The following is an 11,371-nucleotide window of genomic DNA, read 5'->3' as shown; positions in this document are numbered from 1 at the left end:
AGAACTTCATGAGAAAGTATTTTTTTCTGCAAACAGTGGGAACATATTCTGACCTGATCGTGTAGTTGTTCCCATAATCCAATAACATTACAAAAGGTAACACAATATAAAATACTGTAAGTGTAACCTCCATGTAGGATCTTGAGAAATCAGGACTTACATTTAGCTTCATCATGTTTGACCATCATCCTGTGTGGGCTAAGATGCCTGTTTGCTATAGTGATCTTTTATGTACACTGTAGAGCTATGGATAAAATTTAGAGCACTGTAAATATAATTATTTATAGGCACTTTGAACTTTGGCAAAAGTTTGACTTAGAATATTGCATGTTTCATAATATTTTAAACTAGTGTGCAGTGTTTTTTTTATATCCTCAGCCAGTGCCCATAGTTCATGTTGATGATTAATTTTATATTATTATATTATAAAAGCTCTTCTAAAAACTGTATATGCGGTATTGTATTGTTTTCATATATTTTAGGGTGTTTCCTTTTCTGTTGGTAGAAGGAACAGGTAAACTCTTGTCTGCTGTCTACTGTTATAGACACTTTATCAGCAATACTTATAGTGGAGAGGAATGAATGTGTGCTGTGTGTGTTTCTTTTTTTATGGAGTGTGAGTGACAGGTTGGCAGCTCAGGTGAATATCTGACCTAATCTGTGTGCAGGTGGGTGATCAGTGTAGAGAAAGGAATCGCTTTGTCATTGCACGTGCTTCTTGTTAAACAAGTCACCCCTCTATTCTCGACTGTGATTTGCTTTTTTCCCCCTTTTTTTCAAGGAGATTGATGCACAACTGAAGGTGCAGCCAAGGTATGGTGATTAGAGATGGTATTGTTGATCCGCGAGAATGATCATGGTATTGATAACATTTCAAACAAACTCATAATCAAAGGGTTTCCTGTTGAAGTTGTAATCTTTGCTCAAATAGGGCTTTGTTACCTCAGTGTCATTTGGTTGACCAGGAATTATTTGGTGGTAAGCTAATGGGGCTGGTTTTGAGTGGTGCAGCGCCAGGGATCGTATAGGGGCTCCAGGTGGTGTGGCCTGGGGCTCTGATGTGCTGCTCCTTTTTAATCCCAGATGACATTGCAAAATCCCCAAACCCCCTGCCCCCGTATAAGACTGTATAGGAGCAGAGACCAGATGATTTGTTTAAAGAGCTCATATCATGTATCAAACTGAGGGAATAAGGAGCTCCACTGTTTGATGCTAAGCCTGAGACCATAGGTTATATTTGATATGAATTTATTCATTCTCTGCAAAGGAGATATATTCTTTAATAATTTGCTTATTGTTAATTCTGATTTTGTATCAAAGGTCAGTTTCTCAAATTTTTTTTCCAGTAACTAGAATTCTTTCTCTTTTTTAAAATCACACTGCTTCTATTATCCGGTATGTAATTTGTCCAGTTTTATTGCAATATTGAACCTTATAGAAAAAGTCAACTGCATTCAACAAATACCATCCTAAATGTGGCTTGTTTGGTAATGTTGAATAAGTAGCCCAATTTTTAAGCTGAACATGAATAACACATTGTCTTCTACGTGTGCCAAGAGTCCCAGAATACCTTGGCTGTCAGTGCTGGGGAGAACAATGGTCTCCCAGTGCTCCTGTCCAGAAATAGTCTATAGCTCACTGATGGAGAACATATTTCCCAATAGCAGGTGTCTAAGTCAGTCAGTGCCTGATCCTCACCGTGACTGTAAATGAAAGGGCCAGCTCGTCCAGGTGCGGGAGCACCTCTTTGGCCCTCTCAGGTTTCTCCTTGATGGAGGAGCTTTTTGCGGAAGAATGAACAAGAGAAATATTGATATTATACTTTCTATATTACCATTAAAAAGTATATACGTGATTCACTTTAGGATATGATGAGGATAATCTGCCCTCTGAAGCTAATGACAATGACAATTATCATTAGGAGTGGCAGCCTTTTATTAAAGAGTCACTTACCTACATATACACTGTATGCATACGTAACCATGTAAATGACAGTTTCACGTTCCAGTCCATAATTTGTATAAGACACAGAGTAGAAACAATCAGCACAGTAAACTATAAAAGCGAGGACAACCCCAAGCTTATGAAATTTTTATGTCCAACAATGATAGCCAGTTTGACATATCTTCATTTCATTTTGAAATCAGCTGGGCTCCAACTGTAGCCAGTCAAGGCAAAACGTTAAAAGCAAAAGAGAGTTTTACCAGTAAGTACAATAAGGGCTTACATTGCAAGGATAATGAGCTCTCAGATGTGTCATATATTTGCCTGAGAAATTAAGCCAATTTGTGGAAATGGTGGCCTGGGGTTGAGGGAATACAGAGTTGCTTGTAAAGATGAGTGATATCTGGCACAGCATGAAGAGAATGAGAGGTGTGCTGCCCGGTGCTTAGCTCAAATGAAAGCTCTGATTAGTGGAGCAAAGATCAAAATGACAGAGCGGTGGAGGCTTCAGCTGGGCCTTTGTTATTGATAAGTCTGTCATCTCTGCTGATATTGGAGCAGTAATGGCAGCTGATGATTAGGCCACTCCTGAGCTATTAACTACATTTCTTATCCTTTTACTGGGGCCCAAGAGAGCCTGTTAGAGAGACAAAGGCATCCTTTATGAGGCTGGCTTCTTAAACGGCGTCCACCTGACCTAAAAGGCACAACTGTTACGTCTTTCTGCCAGGCCAAAGAAGTCAGGGACGAGATACATGTCAGAGGTCGCAGTGTGCTGCTGTTTGAAATGAAGGGGTTCTGAGTGAGTAAGCTGCTGAAAGAGGGCTGCAGGAAAATTACAGAAAATTGGCTGTTTTGTCAACATTTCATCAGAAGATTTACAGAAAGCTGACCCCGACCCTTTCTCTCCCCCTCTTTCACAAGGCTAAGGAGATTGAGTGGGTCGGAATTGACTGACAAACAAATCTCTTCTTTATTTCTTTCTCGCTTTCTCTTTCCCTCTCTAGAAGTGATATTCAATATGATCTCTTTTTAATGATCCTAAGTGGCTGAAATTACATATCCTCAACACATATTGTTGAGGTTGCTTCAGTTTTATTCCAGGGCACACTAAGGGCATAAAAAGTAATTATCAAAATGTTTCAACTCTCCATTGAAAAGAATAATGTGCCATTCATTTTGTATTATTATACCACAGTGTACATGGATCCAGTACATTCATTTTAATATTTAGCCGTTTTATATGATTGTAAGATATGACAGCATCAGAGGATTACCATGTTTGGCCCAGGAAAGATAAAAAAGGTAATATATTTAAGTCAGCTTGCAAGTGTACTAGATTGCATACAAGCTTGTTTTGGGCCAAGCATTTCCATCTTCAGCTCTATGCTTTGTCTCTGACCTCAGCTCAGCCTTTGGTATTTCCCAACAAAGGCCAACAGGAATCCTAGGCTTGTTGATTTAGCCCCCAGTGGCCGGAGGCAAAGCATCTTTCATTAACATCTAAAACCTCAGGAATGAGATACTGGCCTCACGATAAGATCTGGTAATGCAGTAACATGGAATTATGGAAGAAGAAAATTGCCATTTTGTATATAAGCACCTGTGATCTCCCATGAAAGCCCCCTGTTCCCTGAGTTGGGTCAGTCCCAGGAGAGGAGAGGGTCCTGGAACCCAATCCATCCCGCAGAGGAGAGATTTTGAGGCTGAAGGCCTGGAGCTATGGAAGGTGCTGCTGTGGAAGGTCAGCTCAGAGTAGTAGACAGTGATCCTGTGTGCCTGCCAGAGAAAACCATCTCCTACCCACAGGAGAAATGATCTCCCGTCCATGGTTCTGTTTGTGGTCAGCAAATGCTTTAAGGTCAATACAAAACATTTATGAGACACTCCAGAGGTATTGTCACAGTACTTTATCAGTTTACCAGCAAATGTGGACAAATCGGAGAGTCGCTGTGAGAATATGGGAGTTCTTGTTTCCTCCATTTTTCTTAGAAAGGTATGTCAGCTCTGCCACTATTAGAAAGGTGTTTCTTTATCTGAGCCTATGTGGAGAGAGCATGTCAGATACAATAGAGTTATGTTGCATTCTGACATTTTGAAAAAGTTGGATACTCTTTTACTATACACTGAGGTCAAATTCTGAATCCTCCAGAGAGTCTGGAAAGAATGCAGGTGTTCTGCCTGCAGCAAACAGCCCGAAGAGAAAAAAAAAACAGTCTCCATTCGCCATCCCTGAGCTGTGTTTATCCTGCAGTCTGTTCACAGGCAAAGCTGTTCACATGGCAATCGCAATGATGAATTTTCCAATATCTCTGCTTTGCAATCTTGGCATGTAAAGCTTGTTGGTCATTTACACATCATTATATCAAAGAAAAATTCATTGGAAGCTCAGCCAAGGATTTCTTCATTTCTTCCCAAACTGTATGCATGGGGTTCTGTAGGGATTTTACAGAATTGTTTATCTGATTTTCCCAGGATTCTTATAGCCTTGGCTGTAAGCTTGAATGGCCGGTTGTCTAATTTCAAAACTGGTTAAATTGGCTGGCAATGAGCATTCAGGGGAAATCTGATTGACTGGAAAGAAGATGATGGAAGGAAGGAAGGAAAGAAGGAAGGAAGAAGAAAAGTCTTATTGTGGCAGAACTGATGTGTTTTTGTCTCCTCTGGATAGTTTCTTCATCACCTCTTTAAATTTTAAAGCATTTGGCACATAGCCTGTGGCAGATTCTCTTGAGGAAGCAGCAAAGCAATGAGGGTCAATGGCGCCATAAATCTTAGCCCGTCCACTTTGGAATCCGACATGGACACTTGAGATGTGCATAGTTAATTGAACGTTCGTGTCAGTGTGACTTGAATGTCCAAGTGAAATGCATTTTATATGAGGAGAACTGTTGCTAGATGCTAACAAGTGAGAACAAAGCTGTGTATCCGCTGGGGATCCTTATTGCAGAGGGATTCTTATCTTAGTTTTCCTGCGATGCAAAATGGATAACATGCGTAAAAAAGCACATAAGTCCCGCCTTTGGATTTCGAAGGGCCTGAGGGGGAAGAGAGCTGGCAGCCATTTTTTGCACCTCATTCCAGAGCAATGCAATAAGTGACATAACTCCAGCTTTAACGTAAGAATGAGACTCACACTCAAAGACGAGCTCTCTCACTTCAACCTCTGTCCCCCCTCTCCTCTAGATCAGAGGTCTACATTACAGTACAGTATGCCCTCACGAGTTAAGCTTTATTGAATACATATTGTCTGCCCTTTAAAGTAGTATATTTTGGGGCCAAAACACAGCAGGTGCTTAGTCGTGTATAATCAAGGAGAAAGCCTACTGTGCATGTCCAAACTGACTGCATCTTCAGACGCTTTGATTTTCTTTCCCAAAAAACAGCATGCACGGTACTTTTATAGTATACGTCATAAGAGGGCTCTGTCATTTGGCTTTTATTTCATGAAAACTATTAAACAACAGGATATTTTATGATTCAAGTTTATGGTGCAAGAACTTGCAGCCCAATTACCTAATTGTTGATTGTTGATAAAATAAAACAATCATTTTCTGTTCCAGAGCCTAAAATGAAATGGCAGTTAAGTAAAAAGGGACAGAAAGCTCCAGCATATATATCTATATATATATAATGTAAATAGTTTCTGGCAACAGAGAGGGGTATAAGTTCAAGACAATATTTGTAGGCTAGGAGACTGACAGTAATTCAATTAGACAGGAATCCTCACCCGTTCTGTGGGTCAAAGTTATCCATGTTAATCAGTAGAGACCGGAGACATATAAGCTGCTGGTTTCCTGCTGGGGCTCCTCTGTCTGACTGAGCAGTGTGTTACCACGGTTTGCATTTAATATGAAAAGTTGTGTCAATACAAACTCACCATTAAACATGCACAACATTGAAAAATGATTATTTAAAGCTATAACCTCAGATTTAAAACATTACCTCATACTCATGTAAGGGATTTATGATTTCATCAATATTGATTTACAAACTATTGGCAGAGCTTTTGTTCATTTCATATTTAGAGTTTAGAGTTCACTGATTTTATATTGAGTATATGCTAGATACTTTAAATAAACAAACTAGAAATTGTCTCATTATAAATAGACTTTTGTTATCAATATAACTAAATCATCCAATGCAATCATCTGAAGCAAGATTTACTAACTATACAATTTGTTAATGTGTAAACGTAACAGGTTCTATATTTCATATAAAATGTGTTGCAGGAATGTTTATGTACTTAATAAATTAATGGATTATTTGCCATACTAGTCAAGATTTCACTATATTTACTGATCCATTAATCTTTACTTCACATATCATAAAGTAAGCATTATAAAAGTATTATCAATTACTATATTATATATTATATTTTTCTAAGGGCTGATTAAGAGCGTAATCTAACCTTATCCCAATATATTAATAAATCACATTTTTATTACCCCTCGTAAAGTAGCAATACACATCACTTTTATTTTCAGCTTTATTTTATTGGGTCTGGTGGTCATGACATCATTTAGACCATATTGACATTATGCAGCACTCATCATTTAAACTTAAAGTTGCTGTTTGTGTCGCTGCCTTATATCAAATTTAAATACGAATTTAAATGAGGAAGCCCCTCTATTTTTCCATTGACTTTATTGCACATTTTCTCTAATTGCCCATTGTGGCAAAGTTGTGTCATGGTCTATTATTATTTTCACAATGTGACAGTAAAGTTTCCCTCCACGCCTAAGTGGTTAGCGTGATAGCATTTGGCAATCATTGCAAACGATCTTAAAGTCAGCAACTCCTCCTCTGTTTTCCAGAAAGTGCTAATACAGAGAAACAGGGCTACACATGAAAAGAGAAATAGTGTTTCAAATGATATTCTGAACAAATCTAGTTTGGTACCAGAGTGAGATGTGACCCCTCAGAGTGCCAATTTAAGAATGCGGCTGTCGTCTGGACATTTTACACCCTGGGAGATGTCTGCAGAAAGTAATTACTTCAACCAGGCGCTGTCAGCTAGGCTAGAAGCAAATGATCTCTTGTCTGAAAACAAAAATTAGTATATCAATTATTTAAACAGCTCAGTTTGGAAGTAGTGGGAAGGGGATATTGGTAATTCCTTTTGATATGTGTATTCACAAAATAATACAAATGTTTCAATATGGGATAAACTGCATGGAGATGTTTAATTCAATCAGGCACCTACCTGCAGCCTCCCCACTTGAAGAACAGGTGGATGCTGTTGAAAGAGCGAATGCAAACACACAGTGAAAGAGGACAAGAGCCAGAGCTGTCATCCTGACTTTCAGATGAAGTGGGGGATTAGGATGGAGGTGAAAGCATGCTGAGGACCATGGTGACAGCAGATGAAGGGAGATAGCGCAAACTCTCGTGGAATTCACAAGCATTCATAGGCAGAGAGGGGTGGGTTGGGGTGTCGCTATGAGAGCACTGAAGTGCACCCAGAAGTATTTTTGGTAATGTAAATTTCATCACAAAATGTCTATAGTGATGACTGAGTGAGTTCCGCTGCAGAGAAAATTATATTTCTGAAAAGATCTGAAAGGTTAAATATGCTTTTCAGATGACAAAGTCCTCCAGGGAGCATAACAGATTGCTGACAATCTCTCTCTGTTTTGAAGTGTTATGAAATCATGTACTCTGTGTGTGTGTGTGTGTGTGTGTGTGTGTGTGTGTGTGTGTGTGTGTGTGTGTGTGTGTGTGTGGGTGTGGGTGTGTGTGACCAGAAATCCAGCACACTACCAGTCAAGCAACTAACAACACTGATATTAATACCAAAAATGATGTCTTACAAATTGTAGCTTGTGCTCAGGGTTTTCCTGTGTGTGCATGCATGTGTGTGTGTGTGTGTGTGTGTGTGTCATATATCTGTCCGGGTGTTATGGCTGTGCAGGAATGTGCTTTTCAGTGTGTTTCTTCTCCTGCCGGGTCTGGCTGCGGTGGTCCTGCGGCACCAGCCATTCGTCCACAGACACGCTGACTAGGCCAGGCCGGGCTCAGGTATCTCCACTAACCTCCCCTTTGTCCTGCTTTAAAATAGGCTCTTTTGTCTGCTGTTTTCTGCAGGTCATTGTGAGGAGCGCTTCTTAGTGTCAGCTTTAATTCACACTGTAACCCTAGCCGTGATGCCTCCCAACTATCCACGCTGCCTGACTCCTGACTTTCAGCTGCTCCTTGGAGAGCTGAGGCTGCATACCCCCCTCCCTCCCTCCCCTATAACTGCACTCAGGGGACGGCTTGCAAACTTTGTTGCTTAAATATTTAAATAGCCCTTTAATTGACATCCGTCAGACCTCACCCAGAGCACAACCTGAATGCTGCTCTGTGAGCACAACACAAAATGGTGGTGGTGTTTTGTGTTCTCTTGTTTTTTTTTCCTCCACTTAATGTCTTGTAGAGATTAGATTAAAGGGTGCTCTATTTTTCTCAAGTCCTTCATAGATCAGTAGTTTACTGATCATAGCTTAAATATCCAAAGCCACAATTCATCACTGCAAAATGATCCGTATTTGCTTTTGGAGTGCTTTTTTTAAGGCAATATATATTGTAACAGGAAATAGCTTTTGACTGGTGACATGCAGCAGGAAGAAAAGTTTGTTTCTTGCAAACTTCTGACTGACGCAAACTGTGTATCATACGTACACAGCACAGCAGCTTGCACTGACACTGTTTTTATAACCTCTGACCTCTGAATGAACTGGCGTTTTTTCAAAAAAGAGAAGGTTTAATTACATGGACCTCAATCCAAATTACAACAACAAAGCCATGTGATGGGACTTGTCCAGTGGATAATGTAAAATAGAGTTGAATCGAAGGAAATGCATCAAAAAAGACAACAACTGTGGTATTTTTCTCTTCGGAGCTTAACCTAAGATCCCAGCTGGGGAGATACAACCCCCAGGCTCTGTCTGCCCGTCTACCCTTGAAGAGGAGAAGAAACAACAGGAGAAAAGAGAAAAGAGGCTCATGTTAAAACAGCAAACATCATAACCTGATATCGACACTCAGCTGGGGTTCGCTTTACTTCTGCAGTCTCTGTTTTTCTCTCCTGGGAGGGTGCAATCTATAAGGGCTTCCTCATGCTATCTTCATGGCTAAAAATAAATCACACATACAGTACACTGGTGCCAGGAGTTTACAAAGTGATCTACTGGAAATGTAGATATTATTCTGATACCAATTAGCTGGGCTTCTAACCAAGGTATTTTTTTCATGGCATAACAAAAAAATCACTTGCATCCGTATGCTGTGAAAGGGAGAAATGTATATATATTTTTAAAAATCAGTGATAAATTGTGATTTTATGTCATTTATTGAATAAATACAAATTTAAGCTTTGCACAATGAGTCAACTGGTTCAGTCAGTTGTTGTTTAGGACGTGAAATGTTTGTAAAATGTTTCATATACCAGCTGTGTTTTAGATGTTATTTGGTGCAGTGGACTAGAAACATTTCTTTCCTTCATCTTCAGATGAAATAATACATTCTGGTCAACAAAAGGTGATAATAAAACAGTAGCAACCTTTAAATTTGATTTAAATGATTTTATTCAATTATTAAGTCAGTTTTAACTAGAATTGATGTTTGGACTTTGAGGTCTGCCTGTCCTTTCTTGATCAGTGTTAAAATTTAGCGATGCACTCTTGCAACATTGTGAGACTCATAATTGACAGTAAAGGAAAAGAAAAAAAGTATAAAAATCAATGCAACCCACCCATGCATTTTTCCTCCTTGTTAAAGCCTGGCACCTACGCTACTCACAGTGCCACCCAACTGCTGCCAATTCAGCTGTAGATTCAAGTGTGTTATGATAGTAGCAGCTAATGGAGCCATGAGCTGCTCAAGCAGAGATAAGGAGTGGGCTACAGAGCTGGTAAGCCCAATACAACTGCAATGACTAACATTTTTCATCTCCAAACTTGATGTCATGTTGTTACAACAACAAACTGCCTTAAGTCAGATCATTTGAGGCAATTTATCTTCATGGGACTTCCACTGGAGCCACAGAAGGTTTTGTACAACTTCCCATCACCTGTGAACAGGATGTGTTTCTCCACCCTGTCTATGGTCCCCAGCTTCAAGTGTGGTTCATACTGTTCACAAAACATCTGGATTCTGTAGTATTTGGCAAACGTTAACCAAACAGGAATAAATAGAGCATTTGTTGAAGACTATTTTTGGCCACAGATTTGATGTGCTAACAAGTGTTTGAAGCAGTGCGAAGGTGTACAGTATATGAAATTGTCAGAACTACAGTGCCCCGGTTCACTGTAATGAAAGACCATATCATCCGGTGCAACAGTGTGGCTCACTAATGTGTTTTTCAATAACACAATGGAGGTATAAGACATATCAAGCTCTGGCAACACAGACAATAATCGTTAGTAGGATCTATCTTTTCATGGAATTGGTTGACAATAAGAAAAATAAGAAATATTCTGTTGAGATCTGTCTTATTTCTTAATATTTGGTAACATTGGTGACTGTGAATCTTCAATGACATAAGAGCTGATACAAATTTCTACATGTGCTGTTCATTTTTTTGGACAAAACAGTTGAATGAAATATAAAGCAGCTCCAAAGTCATGACTGATTCATCCGATTTTAAATGTCTATTTCAAATGTAAGCAAAACAAAACATCCAACATCTTAAAAACATCTAAAAATAGATTTAGATATATGGCAGATCTGAACAAGTAACCACAGATTAGTTTCCCTCAGCCAGGATGAAGTCTCTCAGATGGGATCGCTGTCTTGTGGAATGGAGTGGAGGTTTGTGGGAGCCCGTCTCGGCCCAGTTCCCCTGCTCAGCTCACATTCTCTGGGTGAACCCGTGTGCTGGGGCCAGTTGGGCGGCACGGTCTCATGTCTCAAGTCCTCACAGTTCACTGGGCCCTTTAAAGTGAGCACACCCACCAGAGGCCCTCAGGACTACAAAAACTACAAACACTGGGCTGTCCAGGCTCCTATCTGAGACACACTGATGCACACATTCACGCACAGGCACACACACACACCAACTGTTAACAGCCCATTTATCTTTGATACAATGGAGATACAATAGCAAAGACAAAGATATTATCTCCATTGGTTGTTAGTAACACGGGTCTGTAATTTCGCCCCTAAAAGTCATAGTCAATTCTCTGCAATATTCATCTTTTTTTTTTTTTTCAATGCCATTTTTTTTTTCCTTTTGCAGAGAAGAGATATAGATCCTCAGGTTATGGGAGGGAAATGTCAGAGAGCGGATCAGTTTTCAGACATGGCACACTCCGGTGAACATATGCACAGAGATCAAAGCGACCCCTTTGCCTACCGCAGTGCATCCCCAACAGATCTGACAAAGTGCCCCCATTGTGTGACCCTGACCCATTACTGATAATGGATCGCCTCCAGAACCGCCCCC

This window comes from Scomber japonicus, chromosome 9 (assembly GCF_027409825.1).
Source record: "Scomber japonicus isolate fScoJap1 chromosome 9, fScoJap1.pri, whole genome shotgun sequence".
NCBI lineage: Eukaryota > Metazoa > Chordata > Actinopteri > Scombriformes > Scombridae > Scomber > Scomber japonicus.
This window is presented reverse-complemented; position numbering follows the sequence as displayed.